A 16579-nucleotide genomic window follows, 5' to 3' on the forward strand; every position below is an offset into this window, starting at 1 on the left:
AGGTGCACTGAGCCATCAAGGGGCAGAGCCAGGCCTGCACTCCAGGTCTCTCTGACCCTCAACTGTGCTCTTCACTGCTGGGCTGTGCTCTCTGCCAGAGGACACTGGTTTCACAGTTTTTTGCTCTCTGGCCCATCATGAGCATCAGACATGCCCATCGCTGACTCCAAGCATCTCCTTCATACCCATCCTCGCTGAGCCAGCCCCTCAGCCTCTGCTCCTCCCGATCCAGCAGCCAGACCTAAATTTCTGCCTGCCCCAGGCCTCTGCTGTGCCCTGTTCTGATCGGCCAGGCTGGGGCGGGGATGCTCACCTGGCCTCCCTCCCCAGGTAGGAGACGTGGTCTGGCTGATCTGATGCCCCCACCACTGCAACTGCGACAGATCAGTACATCTTTGCTGCAGCCCGGCTCCATGCCCTGCTGGGGAGGTCTGTGGTCTTCGGGGTGGCCGGTTGGGCTGTCAGAGCCCCCTAGGCACCTGTATGGACACAGAGACCCTCACTACTTCCCCTTCAATGGGGCCGTGGCTCACTTGCAAGATACCTACACCCACCACCTGGCCCATTCCTGTGGGGGTTCTCCTTCAGTGTGACTTCCAACAGAAACCTCCGCAGCCCTCACATGTCCTTCCTGTGCAGCAAGGAGGAGCTCAGCAGCTGGAGACTGAAGACCTGTGTGACCCTGAAACAGGGGCAGCAAGTTCAGGTGAGAGGGTTGACTGGGGAGCCCCACTCTCTGTCCTGTCTAGGCCGATCTCTCATCCCACCTTCATGCCTTTAACTCCATGCAGTCATCCATCCATCAATCCATATAACCATTCTTCCATACAATCCTCCTCAATCCATTCATCCATCCACCTTTTCATCCATTCATTGATCCACCCACCCCCTACCCCTCCATCCTTCCACTCCTCAATTACCTACCCCTCTATCAAACTTTATTGAAACTCCCCTGCATCAAATCATCTCTAGTGTATAGCACACCATTGATTCATCCGTCCCTCCATCCTTCAGTTCATTCCTCCCTCTATACACCCATCCTTCCATCCCTCCATCCATCCACCCATCTTTAAATCCATCCATCAATCATCACTCATCTATTCAACAAAACTTTACAGTGAATTTGTGTCAGACCCTGTTCTAGACTCTGGGGACACAGCGGAGATCAAAACAGACAGGTCCCTGCCCCGTTGGAGCTCACATTATAACAGTGGGAGACAGACAGTAAAAATAAATACACATCAGATGGTAATAAGTCCTAGAAAAATAAAACATGAAGGGAAGATTGGGAGTCCATGTGTGTGAGGAGGGGATTACAATTTTAAATGGGGTGAAGTTCCCTCTGGCTTCCTATGGGGAAGAGACTATTATTGGGAGTGGGAGGCTGATGTGAAAGGCCTGGCGGGATGTGTCAGGGGTTGGAATCAGGGCAAGGATAGGAGGGGGTGTGGAGAAGTGGTGGGATTTTGAAATATTTTGAAAGGATCAGATGTGGGGTGAGAGAGAGGGCGAGGTCCAAGATGACTTGGTTTGGGGCCTCCGTATTCTGAAAGATGGAGCGGTCTCTGCCTGAGATGCAGAAGGTGGGGGGACGGGGCGGGACAGGGCTCAGATTTGGATACGTGGAGTTGGAGATGTCCATTTCTTACTGCTTCCTCCCTTCCCCAACACCTACAACACTGAGCAGGGGCGGGAGGTGGCAGGAGGAGTCAGACCCTGAGCGTCCCCCATGCCCAGGTGGACAGCGAGGGAGTGAGCCTCCCAGTGTAGCTGGGCCCCGGAGCTCACATGTGGTGGGACCAGGGCATCATGGTGCTGCAGGTGGGCACCTAGCTCCCACTGAATTTCAACAGCCTCAACAGGCTATTCCTGATGGTGCGGCCTGAGTACCGAGGACAGGCACTGGGGCCGTCTCTGTAGCCTCCATGGCTTCAGAGGTGATCCTGGTGATGCCAAAGCACTCCCTAGCGAGGTGCCCACCCCTGGCGATGCTGACTTTGACAGCACCTGGCAGACCCAGGATAGCCGGCCTGGATGAGTGCCCACACAGGGCCAGGGAGGCCTGGGTTGGGGGAAATGCTGGGCTGGGGGCAAACAGCAGGCAAGCAGGGGGTGCCTCAAGGACAGACGGCTGAAACAGAGGCCACAGATAGCAAACACGTGGTGCTCCTTAGTACCAGGAACAACTGTTGTACCCATTTACAGATGAGGAGGCTGAGGCACAGAAGGTATTTGCCCAAGTCCTCACAGTAGTAAACGATGGAACACGGAGCCTGGCTCCAGAGGCCTTGATCTTAAACACTCCACGCAACCACCTCACCAAAAGGAGAAAGAAAATCCTCCCCCTCACCAAACCTTTAGTCCTGAGATGCCCCATGCTGCAGCCGCTAACCTCATGTACCATTTAAATTTAAATGTGAATTCACTTAGGGACTTTCCCGGCAAACCAGTGGTTAAGATTCTGTGACTTAACCCGTGCCCTGGTCAGGGAACTGAGATCACACAAGCTGCAACGTGTGGCCAGGAAAAAAAAATAATAAATAAGTGAATTAATTTAGATTACATTAAACTTCTCGTTCCAGTCACACCAGCTGCATCTCAAGTGCTCAGTAGCCACAGGCTTGAAACCAACAAGACTACAGAAGTACAGCCACTCTGAGATGAATAGGTTGGGACTCTTTTTTGGCCGCACTGAGCTGCATGTGGGACTTCCCTGACCAGGGATCGATCCCATGCCTCCTGTAGTGGAAGCACAGAGTCTTAACAACTGGACCACAGGGGGAGTCTGGGTTGGGTTTGTTTTTTTTAAGTTTATAAAACTGTGCCAGGAGCAGACAGGGACTGGAGGAGGAGGGCTGGCAGAGCCAGTCAGCCAGGGGGCAGGATGTGAGATTTGGAGGTGGTCGTGCTGAGTCCCGGTGACCCCTACCCTCCCACCAGCTGTCAGCAAGACACAGGGGGCCTGGAAATCTGCCAAGGCTGCCAGGCAGCTCTGCAGAATTCTGGCAAACTGCTCCGGGCCCTTCACCAAGTGCCATGGCATGAGGACCCCCTGTCCTGCCTGCAGGCCTGCGCCTTTGCCCTCTGCCGGTACGGCCCTGGCACTGCACGCTGTGGGCCTCACTGGAGACCCACGCTGAGCTCTGCACCCAGTGCGGCGTCCGCCTGCCTGAGTGGCGAGCCGCCCTGAGATGCAGTAGGTGCCTCTTCACTGCTGATGAAGTCCTCACCCCTTGGGCAGCTTTGATGTCCCCTTCCTTGGTCTCCCCCAGGGAGACCCCAAGCCCTGCTCCCTGGGATGGCCACCCAAACCTCCAACCAGACTCATGGACCTCCCTGGTGGTCCAGTGGTTAAGAATCCACCTGCCAATGCAGGGGAGATGGGTTTAGTCCCTAGTTTGGGAAGATCTCACATTCCATGGGGCAATTGAGCTCGTGCTCTGCAGCTACCGAGCCTGCACTCTAGAGCCTGCGCTCCACAACAAGAGAAGCCCCCGCAGTGAGACTCCCGAGCACCTGAAACTCAAGAGGAGCCCTCACTTGTCTCAACTAGAGAAAGCCCATCCACGGCAACGAAGGCCCAGTGCAGCCAAAAATAGAAAATAATATATTTAAAAAGGTAAGATATTAAAATACCAGAGTCAGGGCTCCTCTTAGCCCTTGTTCTAATCCCTCCTCCTTCCTCTCCGCACTTCATCCCGAGTCATTCTCATTGCTCATCACCTGCCATGATTTTTAAGCAGCCCATGGATGTGATGGTAATAAACCACATGAAGGAAAAACGCTGACCCCAAACAGTGGTGACTTGGGAAGTGTCCTGAGGTCCAGCCCTGCCCTTGCCCTGTCCTGCAACCATCCTAGGTTTTCCCCTCTGATTCAGGGGTTTCAGGGTGACACCCCTCCCCTGGCTGGATGTGTCTAGCCCACAGCCACTATGACTTCTGTGGGCCCCCGTGCCCAGCCCCCTGTGCCAGCCTTAACTCCTCCTTGCCCTGAGCCTGCCAGTGAACAGTGGACTGTTTCTGCCACGAGGGCTTTGGCCTGGAAGTGGGCATCTGTGTGCTGGACCCTCACTGTGGCTGCCCCCTGTAGGCCAGCTGCAACCCTCTGGGCACTGAGGTCTACCCAGAGCCACCTGTGACCAGAGGTATGTGTGCTACAGGTGTAGACACCCCTTTGAGAGCCACTCCTGTTCCTGCGGGTCCCCAAACTGTGCCACCAGTCTGAGGAGTTGGGGGTTGCCACCCTATGTACTATGGGGTGCTGTGGCTCTAGGGAGACCCTCACCCATGCACCTTCAGTGGAACCCACCACCAGGGTCGAGGGCCTGGCCAGGAGGCACTGACCACAGCTTGCTGCCACACCACACCCCTGCAGCATCTGGGTGTAGGCCAGGCATCCGGAGCCCTGGGGTCCCACGTGGACTCAGCAGGTGGGTGTGGACCTGGAGGGCTGGTGCTCTCACTGTTGGAGGGACAGTTGGGGGCAGTCCAGGTAGGCACCAGCCAACTTGTAACAAACGTGGGTGACAGAAGGCTGACAAAAGGGTAGCCCAAGGGTGTCCCCTTTGGAGATGGAAATACTGAGGTTCTGATGCCCTTAGACCTGGGCAGAGAGTCCCCGCCCCAGCCCTGAACTTCAGAGATCCCACTCTGGCCTCCTCTGACTGCACCCTCTCCCCACGGGTGGTGGAGTCCCAGGCCCTTTGGGACATGCCCCCTGGAGCCTGCTACCCAACCCCTTCCCTGACAGCCTTCTAGACCTTGCTCCCGAAAATGGACCATGCAGCAAGAAGGAGCACAGCCAAAGGCCCCTGCAGGAAGGGTAAGACCAGATTGGACTGAGAGAGGGGTGGGCTGGATCGTATGAATATGCAGGACCCCTTGCAGCTGGGTGAAACCAGGGCTGGAAAACAGGAGGTGGGCCGGGGCAGCCTGTGCTCGGGCATCATTTCCTATCCAGGAATCCTTAGGAGTCACCTGGCCTTTGGCCATTAGGAAGGTCCTGGTGTCAAGGCAAGAGGCTAGAACATATTCCATTTGGCAGTTTGGCAGCCTGAACACATAGGAATTGTGAGCCTCCATTTATATGGCTGTTCTGGGTCAACAGGCTTCCCTGGTGGCTCAGAAGGTAAAGGATCTGCCTGTAATGCAGGAGACCCTGGTTCAGCCCCTGGGTTGGGAAGCCCCTTCTCTGGAGAAGGGAATGGCAACCCACTCCAGTGTTCCTGCCTGGAGAATCTCATGGACGGAGGAGCCTGGTGGGCTACAGTCCATGAGGTCACAAAGTGTTGGACATGACTGAATGACTAACACTCTGGGTCCACCTTTTGGGCCCACCAGGAGCTCACTGATGCTCTAGCAGGCAATGAAGTGAAGTGGTGAAGCGTGTGCTGCCGGACCTGGAGGCCTGAGTTCAAATCCCACTGTGCCATTCGCTAGCTATTGAGCTTGGCGTGGTGACTTCACAGTCTGTCGTTTGGTCTCCTCATCTGTACAAGGAGTGATAATGCTGCTGTGCACACTCTGGTGGCCAGATGTGGGGTTTTCCACACCAGACAGTTCTCTGTGGACACCAGCTGGGTGTCTTCGATTCAATTCAATTCTGACATTGTCTACCTGGGTCAGCAAACTCCACAGGGTAAAGGCTCAACCCCGGAAGACTATCCCCACTTTAGATGCCAAATTAATGTGGTCCCCATGTTACCCACACTTCTGTCTGATTTGGCTACAAATCAGGGATTCCCACCACCCTCTCCTCAGTTTCAATAATTTGTTATATTGGTTCACAGAACTCAGGGAAACACTTACATTTACTGGTTTATTATAAAGACTCTTACAAAAATACAGCTGAACAGCCAGATGGAGAGGCAGAGTGGTACACAGGGTGAGGTCTGTGGAAGGATCCCAAATGTGGGTGCCTCTGCCCTTGTGGAATTAGGCTGTGTTGTCCTTCCAGTGTGTGGATGTGTTCAGCAACCCAGAAGGGCCCCCCTCCCAAAGCCCGTAGTTGAGGAATTTTTATGGCTGCTTCACCACGTAGGCGTGATCAATCATTAACTCCATCCCTAGCCCCTCTCCTCTCCCCAGAGGAAGGTGGTAGGGATGGAACTGAAAGTTCCAAGCTTCTAACTGTAACAACAGAAGCTCCTGATCTTGGTTTGATTTTTCAAGTGACCGGAACTCATCCAGGAGCCCACCAAGCATTGCCTCGTTAGAACAAAAGACACCCCTAGTGCCCTGGGAATTCCAGAGGATTTAGGAGCTCTGCGTACCAGGAACAAGGGTCAAGGACAAAATAGCAGGACAAAGACTCTCCTGGCAGCCCAATCACTCCGGAAATACAAGTGTTTTAGGAGCCGTGTGCCAGAAACTGGGAGCAGAGACAACATACAGCAAGTCCTCTACATATGAACTTTCAAGTTGCGAACTTTGAAAGATGTGAACGTGTGTTCGTATGTCCAGTCACGTAAGTTAGTTCTAATTGAGAAGACACTGTTAGCTTTTGAGGCATAGGACCTGAATGTAGAATGGGACTCAAAGTTTGCCGCTGCCATTCAATGCAATCAAGTGCCACCATGTCATCTATGACTCGAACAAAAGAGCTACTACCCACACATCACCAGGTCATTTTTTTCAAGAGGGTAGATAGAATTGAATCCAGCAAGGAACCAGAACCTGGGCCATCAACATCAGGAGTGAGTGAAGTTGCAGCTTCCCCCAGTCTCCTTTTCTGACGATCCTTCAGCTCTACCATCTCCCACTTCATCTCCCTCCTCCCGTCAGGAACTCTTCTTGCCTGTTCACTCAGTGCCAGCCCCTGTGTGCCAGCTGTTGTACTGTACGACTGTACTATTCAAGGTACTGCACTGTAAGAGTAAATACATTTTCTTGATTGTCTTTTCTGTATTATTTGGGCGAGAAGTATTATAAACCTATTACAGCATGGCACTGTATAGCCCACTATGCTTTGGGTACCGAGGCTAACTTTGTTGGAACTACGAACAAACTGGTCTTAAGAACGTGCTCTTGGAATGGAACACGTTTGTGTGTAAGGGACTTACTGTATGTATTTCTGAATATGTCACGAGTGCCTACTTGTATGTGAGCATTAAAAGGTGTAAATTGCCTAGGACAAGGTATTTAGTAAGGGGATAAAATGTTTGATAAATAAATAAAACATAACTACAAGGGCAAACCAGCTTCCTAGTGGTGCCCTGCCCCCCCACCGCAGGCAGAGAAAAATGCAAATCTTTAAAACTCCCAAGTCAGGTCACAGAGGTCCTATTGCGAAGCCCTCCCAGGTAACTGTGATCCATGTGACCCCATAAAACTGGCCTCTGTGACCTCTCTGACTTTATCTTCGCACACTTGCCCCCTTACTCACTCTGCTCCAGCCACACCAACCTCTCTATTGCCCCTCCAACACCTAGGTAGCCTCCTGCCTCAGAGCCTTTGCGCTGGCTGTTCCATCTGCCTGAAACACTCTTCCTTGAGAGCCTCACATAGCTGATGCTTTCTTATTCTTCAGGTTTCAGCTCAAATATCACCTCTTCTGAGAAGCCCTTCCTCACTACCCCATGAAAGGAACCACCTCTCCCAAGTCTCTCTCTATTATAATCCCCCATTTTTCTTTCCTTCAAAGTAATTTGTCAGCATCTTAAGCCATCCTTTCTATTAATCACTTCTTTGTTTCCTGTCTGTGTTCCTCTTGACTGGATAAGACATCTCCAAGGGCAGGGACTTCGTTCATTTTGTTGAATAAATAGACAAAAATTCAAGCACAAAAGTAAACTTCTAGTACGTCAGAATGTGATACAGTTTGTCCTGTAGACAAATTAAGCAGGAAAGGAGACAAGAACATGCAGTGGGATATTACACTTTAAGACAGAGGGCAGGGAGGCACTGGGGCAGAGACCTGCAGGAGATGAGGAAGGGAGTCAGGTAGACACAGCAGGGAAGGGAACCAGGCAGAGGGAACAGCCAGAGTAAAGGTTCAGAGGTTGGAATGCTGCCTGGTGTGCAGCTGGGGCAGGGTGTGCAAGGGGGTGAGTGAGCGATGATGAAAGAGGGGTTTCAGAGGCTGGTTTCATAGGGCTGCACAAGCCATGGGGAGGAGTTTAGATTTTATCTGAGTGTACTAGGGCACCATGGAAGGGTTTGGAATAAGGGAAGGACAGGATCTGATTTTTTTTTTTTTGCCTGAAGCAACAATTTATTTGGTGAATGAACAAAGAAATATTCTCAATTTACTGCAATTATGTATTTCCAGTTTGCTTTTATCCTTATTAAGATTCAATTCCCTTAATTTGATTATATATGAAAAGATTTTCTGAACACGTGGCAGGGTAGGGAGGTGAAATTGGCTTTTGTACCTTTTAGTATTTTTAGTGAAGAGTCTAAATTAGACTTGTGACAAAGTACAAACTGAAAACTTTGGGCATAGCAATTAATGCTTTTGAAAGCAAGTTCCTGAAAAATAGGTTTTGAGTAATTTTTTGAATAACATTTTTCAGGATCTGATTTGTGATTTTAAAGGATTCAGTGGATGCTACGTGGAGAGCGGATCGTGGGGACAGAAGCAGGGGGCCCCACGGGCTGGTGTCTGGGCAGGACTACCTGACACAACCAGCCTACCCCTGACCCTGGCTGGGGGCACACTTTGAGCCTTCTCCCCATCCTCAGCCATCACAGTCCAGGCAGCCCCTGGCCTCTCTGTGGCCTTCCATGAATCCCACGTCCTCTCGGTGACAGTACCTGAGATCTCCGCCGGCACCTTCTATGGCCTGGCCGGGGACTTTCACACGGGTACTCCGTGCAGCTCCCGTGGCTCCAATAGCACGTGGCTACGTGGCTCTCTGATACCCACAGCTCAGCCATGGGCCTATACCCCTCTGTATCCACAAGCCACAGACCTGACAAGGCAGCCCTGTCCCAGGCCTTCCACAAATTGCTGGGCACCCACAACGGACCCGATAGTGAGGACACAGAGCCTTGGGTCCCCATGGAGAGCTGTGTACACGAGCTCTGTGCCACAGGTGGTCAGGGCAGGCTTGTGTGCTGTGCTGAGGAGCCATACCCAGGAATGCCAGAGACCAGGCCTCCCGGTGCAGCCCTGGGCACACCTGGTGGCCTGCAGTGAGCCGGGGTTGCCAGGGGAGGGTCCTTCTCAGCCTGCTCTCACCAGCTGGCCCAATACCACCTCCAGGAAGTCCTCCTAGGTCAATGACGCTCAAATAAAGTCACTGTGCACCCTGCTGGTAACTGTCCCCTTGAGAAGACTGCTTCATTAAAAATAATGGCAGACACCGAGTGACATCGAATCAGCCAGGATAGTCTAGGTCACGCTGCAGTAACCAAGCCACCTGACATCTCCATTCCTGAACATGACCAGGGGTTAGTCTCTCTCCTACAAATTCCACAGAATAATCCAGGGCACCATTCAAATCCATTTCCATCCTGTGATACCACCCTGGTCACACGTGTGCCCCCACTCCCCACCCCAACTCTTCAACCCTCACTTGGAAGTCACAGTACTTTGGCTAGATCTCATCACGATTCCCTCCCCCCGCCCCACTCCCCTACAAGAGTGGGGCTGGGATGGGGCAGCACGTGGGCGTTCAGTGACCATCAGTGACTCTACAATATGCATTAGCTCGTTCAGTCTCCATAACAACCTGCCGAGGGGAGGGCTAGAATTACCTCTGTTTTATGGCTAAGGAAACCAAGGCACAAGGAAGGGTTTCCTTAACTTGGGCGAGGTCACTCAGAGTCAGCAAGATGAGTGCTGCTTTGATTCCTGCCTTCCTTAGGATGAAGTGTCAGCCCTTGACTGAGCACCTGAGCCCTCACGTGGACTGACGCTTCTGACCCCTGACAGCTGCCCATCACCGCTCTTTACACTTCAGGATCCTGACGTGTGTCTACATCTGCCAGGCAGTTTCTTGCTGCTTCTTCGGGGCTCAGAAATCCAAATGCCCGTGGAGCCAGGCAGGCAAATGGCTGAAGCAGATGTAATGATGAGGGGAGAGCAGGCAAATGTGGGAGGGTGTCCTTCCTACGGGGTCGGTGCTGCACTCGCCAGATGATTGTTGCTAAGTGGGAGTCCAGGCTCAGGGGAACCCAATTGCCCTCAAATTCCAGCTCTGACACTCAGTAGTCATATGACATTGGGCAAGTCACTTAGCCTCTCTTGGTTTCAGTTTCCTTATCTGTGAAAGGGGGTGATGAAAGTCCTGTCTCCTGGGATTGTTGTGAGGTGTGGGCAGCATGCCATATGAAAAGCAAGCTCCTGCTATCTGCTCAATTTTAGGTAGTTCTTTTGACCAGTGAGATGATAATGACCTTGCATAATTTCTGGCTAACTCAGTTTTCTTCAGTGAATTCAGGAAAAAATATTAATTTTTCATGAGGAAACGCAGAGCAGAGCCTGGTGTACACTAAGGGTTCAGGAAATGCTATTTCAGACCATCTTCAGGAGGTAATGACCCTATCATTATATACACGATTATCTCCAACATCACCTCCATTATTATCGTTACCACCACTGTCCTCCTCTCCACCACCATGAGGTACACCATCACTGTTACCATCATTGGTGCCCTCATCACTATCAACACCACTACCATCATCACCATCATTGGTACCATCATCATCATGGGTATCATCACCGTCATTATCACCACCACCACCATCACCACCACCATCATCACCATCATTTGTACCATTATCAACACTATGGTACCCTCATCACTATCACCACCACTACCATCATCACCATCAGAGGTACCATCATCATCACTATCACCACCACTACTGTCAGCAGCATCAACGTCACCATCATTGGTACCGTCACCATCATCCTCACCATCACACTACCATCATCACCATCATCAGCAACATCATCATCACCATTACATTACCTCCTGATTATGCCTCCACCTTCTTCCCTGCCCTGTGGCCTGCCCTTGTCCCTCTCAACTCTCTCTCTGCTCCCTTGGTCCTCTTCTGGTTGGATGTATTCCAGAATAATAATGCTGGGCTAGTTATTGACCCCCATCTGTCTTCCTCCAGAACTGGCCTGTCCTCCCCGCAGCCACTTGAGCTCTGTGGCTCCTCATGGCCCAGTTCCTGTGCTGAGTCCGCCCTGCCTGACAGCTGTGACACAGGCTTTGTGCTCAGCAGCACTGATGGCATGCCCCCGCGCCCTCATGCAGTGCAGTGCAGCTGCTCCATGGCGGGGAGGGGGCAGGTACCACCCGGCTGGGGAGCACTGTGAGCAGTCTGCCGCTGTAAGCTTTCCACTTGCACTGCTCCCCCTCCTCTTGAGCGTCTGGGCATCTTGGGGTGCCACCTGCTCTCCCCATGCACATGCCAGGCCTTCAAGCACTTGAACATCACCACCTTCAATGGGAGGACTGCCGAGTTCCCAGGAATTTGTGTTTCTGTCTTTGCCAAGTCCTGTGACTCCTTCAGCTCATTGCCCTTTTTCAAAGTGGAAGTTGGGAAGGAGAACAGGTCCATTTCAAAGATGTCTATCTAAGTGAATGGGATGCAGATTTGTTCACAGAGAGAGGGCATTGGCCTGGTTGAGGTAAGCACTCGTTGGCCCCCAGAGACACTCGAACTGATTAAGCTAAAAGAAATACTTTGGTTCAAACTAAGTAAAAATCGTGTGACATATGCTAGTGAAAGTGCAGTGATTCTGGGTCCACAAAATTTTTCTGTATAACAGTTTTGTTGGTTTTATTTACAATTAACAGGAAATATTATTAAAACTAACCCAAACAGGTCAAGATTTTAGATTGTATAAAATTCCAGAGGGAGAGCAGGCATGGCTTGATCAGGGTGCAGACTCTGTTTATCAGCATTTCTCTTGGCTTATGGTCCTCCATAGTGTTAGCTTTGTCTTCAGGCTGGCTTTTGTGGTGGTGGCAAAATGACTGCAACTTCCAGGTCTCAAATGTGCTTCCTCCACTGTCCATAGCAAAACCTAAGTCTTTCCTACCCTCAACTATGAAACAAAATTCCAGTGCTTCAGTCTAATTGGATCCCACTGAGCCAATCATTGTGGCCCAAGGATTGTCTTAAGCCTATCTGGTCCTAGCCTCAGGAGCTGTAGGTAGGAGAAGTCCCTCCAACCCTCACAGCTGCTCATTGCAGAGAGGAAGGTGCTATGGAAGCCCACTCCAGTGGGCTCATATTTCCAAACCAGTATTTCTTGATACAACAATCTTCAAAAAATGTAAATGCCCTGGAAAGCCTCCCATTTGAGACCTGAGACTTTTGTCTGAAACCCACAGGGGTGGATGTGTTTTCCATGCCTGAGGGCCCCTGCCTACAAGAGTTCCATTGTTGCCTGTTGGAAAACACACAGCTGTGCCCCTCCCACTAGCCAACCCCCCCCCCCACTTCCAGGAAAGGAACCCGCTTTCAGAATTAGTCATGCTGTCAGCATCCCACACAACAACCCCATTGAATCCAAAGGGCAGCCTACAGGGTGAGTTCTATTTTTAACCCCATTGTATAGATGGGGAAACTGAGGCCCAGGGAGGAAGAATTTCTTACCCAAGGTCACACAAGGAGAAAGAGGTGGAGCTATGATTTGAACCTAGGCTTTGAACCTCTGCTCTGAGTTCTTTCCCTCTCCACTTGTGGGCTTGTGTGCCCCCTAAATGTGACCTGCTTCAGGAAAAGGAGGTACCTGATTCATCTGTTATGGGGCCTAGGATGTAGTAGCTCTCAAGAATGATTTTCAGGTGGTCCAGTGGTTAGGACTCAGTGATTTCATGGCTGAGGGCCTGGGTTTGATCCCTGGTTGGGCAACTAAGATCCCACAAAGCCACGTGGCCAAAACAACAACAACAAAAGAAAAGGGGAAAAAAAATCAGCCTCAATTAATCTTCAGGACTTCCCTGGTGGTGCAGTGGTTAAGGATTCGCCTTGCAATGCAGGGGACATGGGTTCAGTCCTTGGTTGGGGAACTAAGATCCCACAAGCCTCGGGGCAACTAAACCCATATGGGGTAACTACTGAGCCCACAACTACAGAGTTCTTATGCCACAGTGAAGATTCTGCTTGCTGCAACTAAAACCCCATACAGCCAAATAGATACATAAATAAAGTATCAAGCCTAAAAAAAATAATTTTCTTTCATTCACTCAGCACATATTTATTGAGCACCTATTATGTACCAGACTTTGTGTTCCATGCTGGGGACTTGCAGGGAATGGAACAGCCTAAGAAGGTCCCTTCTTCCCAGAGCTAACATTACAGAAGTGGGAGGGAGAATAAATATAACCAATAAGTGTGTAATTATTCAGTATGGCAGGAGGTGACATATGCTAGTGCTACAGTAAAAAAAAAAGAGAGAGAGAGAGAATAGGGTGGGGTGCAGTGGTTTCCAGATGGGAAAAGTAAGTGGTTTTAAATCATGTAGCCACAGAAAGCTTCATGAAGGTGGTGACATTTGAGCAAAGCTCTGAAGGAAGGAGGTGAGGGGAGCGACCCATGTGATATCCGTGAGAAGAGTGAATTTGGTAGTGAGAACGGCAAGTGCAAAGGTCCTGGGGCTGGAAAGGCGCCTAGTGGGTTGCAGGAGCAGCAGAGCTGTTAGCAGGAGTTAGACTGAAACCGCCCACCCTGGCTGGGCACCATAGTAACTACTCAGCATGAGTTATTTTAAAACAGGAGGTCCTGGTAAGGAACTTGGAACTAATAAGCCATGACCAGCTGGAAGAGTTTAGGAAAGGTCAAAAGAAGACCCCATGTGTCCTTCCACCTCCCAGAATCCTTCTCGTTGGCATTCTCTTGGCTGAGCAATGTGTGCACCACCAGGAAGGATCCTGAGTCAGAGTGATTGGCCAGAGGCAACCGGGAAACTCATCCTATCACCTTAAAACCTTAAAACCAGGTGGCAGAGCAGTTCTCCTGGGTTCCCTTACCCTCCTGCTCTCCCCGCCGGGCGTCCCTTCCCAATAAAGTCACTTGCTTTATGAACACGTATGTCTCCTCAGACAATTCATTTCCAAGCATTAGACAAAAGTCCACTCTCGGGCCCTGGAAGCAGCCCCCCTTCCTGCAATAGGCAGCCAGTGGGACTGGAGCTGAGGAGTGAGTGAGTGAGTAAGTAAGGGGTTGAGGGGGAGGAGAGGTGATGGGCAGCCAGGTAGGGGAGTGACTTATAAGTTGTGGGTCCTGGCAAGGATCTGGCTTTTGCCAGGACAGATATGCAGCCAGAGGAGGGCTCTGAGCCAGGGGTCCCTGATCTGACTCAGGGGTTCACAGGTGCCCTTCTCTGAGTGTGGGGAGCAGGCTGTAGGGGTTGGGAGGGAGCAGGGAGACCAGGGAGGAGGCTGTGTGATGGTCCAGGAGGGAGAGGATGGAGGCGGGGCCAGGGTGGGGAGTGGGGTTTGGTTCTGGCAATATTGTCTGGTGTCTAATTCCCTCTTCTAACCTGCTGTCTGTTCTTGGGACCCTCAAAGTTACGTGGGGCCCGTGGCCCTTTTGTCACCATTCCCCTGCCCCACACGCACAGGGTGTGGAGCCAACCTGCCTTGGAATCCCAACTTTGACCCTTAAATGACTCGGGAGGTGACTGAACCCCTCTGCACCAGTTTTCTCCACCAGTAGAACAAGGCTTGCCCAGCAGGTGGTGAGTCCTGCAACCACACACACCGCAGCGTTGTTAGCTGACAATAGAGAGACGGTTAGCAATAGTAGGTGATGACTCAGGGATGTACAGGGCGTGCCCTTGGCTCTCCGCACTGCCTTCTTGAATGCCAAGGTGCAGGGGGAAGGGGGATGGGAAGGCTGAGATGTCAGGGCCCCTGGTTGCCAGCGGGCTGCCTGGTCAATGCCTCCCCAGGGCCGTGGGCACCGGCCAAGCTCTTAGAAGTGCAGACTCATTTCTCTGCATCTGCAGCCAAGCAGGAGCCTACCAGCCCTAGAATCTGCCTCAGAGCCTCAGGGGTCCCACCAGGCTGGGCTGGGCAGCCACTGCAGGGTGAGGCACCCACAGCTAGGGAGAGGCAGAGCAGGGTACCCACAAGTCAGGGAAATGATCCGAAAGAAGGAAAAGGCAGCTATTAGGGGAGGGCAAAAAATGAACACAGGCTTTTATCTAAAAGGGGAAAAATGTGTGTGTGTGTATATATATATAATGTACGTATTTTTATTATATATATATAAATGGACTTCCCTGGTGGCTCAGTGATGAAGAACCCACCTACGAATGCAGGAGAAGCAGTCCCTGGGTTGGGAAGATCCCCTGGAGAAGGAAATGGCAACCCAATTCAGCATTTTTGCCTGAGAAATCCCATGGACAGAGGAGCCTGGCAGGCTACAGTCCATGGGGTCGCAAAAGAGTCGGACACGACTTAGCAACCAAACAAACAACGAACAAATATACATAAATACATGGCATCCAAAGTTCAATTAAATTCTGTTTGACACTTAGGTGACCCAATTCTGAATTTATTTTTTCCTCCATTCTTTTGCTGTTGTTTTTGAGCTTGTGTTTTATTATTTTGTGTAAATGTTTATTTTAAAAAGTTTTTTTGCTGACTTCCCCCAACTTTTCTTTTGAATTATTTTTAACATAAACCAGTACAATGAACCCAAAAACCCTTCAGAGAGATTCACTAATTGTTAGTAGTTTGCCTCATTTCCCTTAGCTCTCCCTGTCTCTGCCTATGTTTATAATTTCTGCATCTCAGAAGTCCTCTCTGGCCCCTTCCACGTGCAGGCATTTCACAAAGCTCGATTTCTTCTGATATTAGTTGCCTGTCAAAGGCTTTTCAGGAGGAAGTTACAAAATAAGACCAGGCTTTTTCTTAATCATGCCTTTTCCCCTGACAGCAGGCAAACAGCCCTGGGGATCTTTCCGGCATGACCGCTCCCATTACATTCCCCAGGGATCCACCACCTGGATGTGTGTGTCCAGGGTCAGTGCTATAATAGTGGTCACGTAGGCAGAGGGCGGGTCTCAGATGGAAGGTGATAGGAGCAGGCCTGGGGCTGGAGCAACTGTGGGTCACCCACTGCCTCTCTTCCTCCCATGGAACCTCCTATCAGGGGAAGATGGGGCCAGGGTCACCCCGAGAAGACAGACCTGTCCCTCCAACAACAGAGTGCAAAGGAGGGATGTGGTTCAGTTAAGCCAGATCTTCCATGAGAAGCCTAACACATAGCTTTACGTTGAAATATCCTGTTTAAATGTTGGCAGCTATAAATAGTTGCAATACTTTTGGAACTAAAGCAAACACTGCAATAGTTGGGTTGGCCCAGGGGTCACCAATTTGAGATCCTTGTTTCAGCGACTGAGACAGGCTGGGAGGAGGCTGTGGCGTGCCCCCCTTGAACACCTAGTCCTCCTCTCACACGATAACTCCTACTCACACTCAGGACCTCTAGCCATCAGCCCACACCCTCACCCCCAGAGATGAGGAAACTGATCCAGGCCCATCAGCAAATGTGGTCCATCTGCTTACCTGCCTCCATTAAGCAGTTCTGCCCTCACCACCCCCGCCTCACACCAGAAATACCTCTGTGATGGTGAGGGGAGTCATAAGAGTTCCTTT

This window comes from Bos grunniens, chromosome 18 (genome assembly GCF_055505025.1).
Source record: "Bos grunniens cultivar Pamir isolate PY7600 chromosome 18, Bosgru_T2T1.0, whole genome shotgun sequence".
Taxonomy (NCBI): domain Eukaryota; kingdom Metazoa; phylum Chordata; class Mammalia; order Artiodactyla; family Bovidae; genus Bos; species Bos grunniens.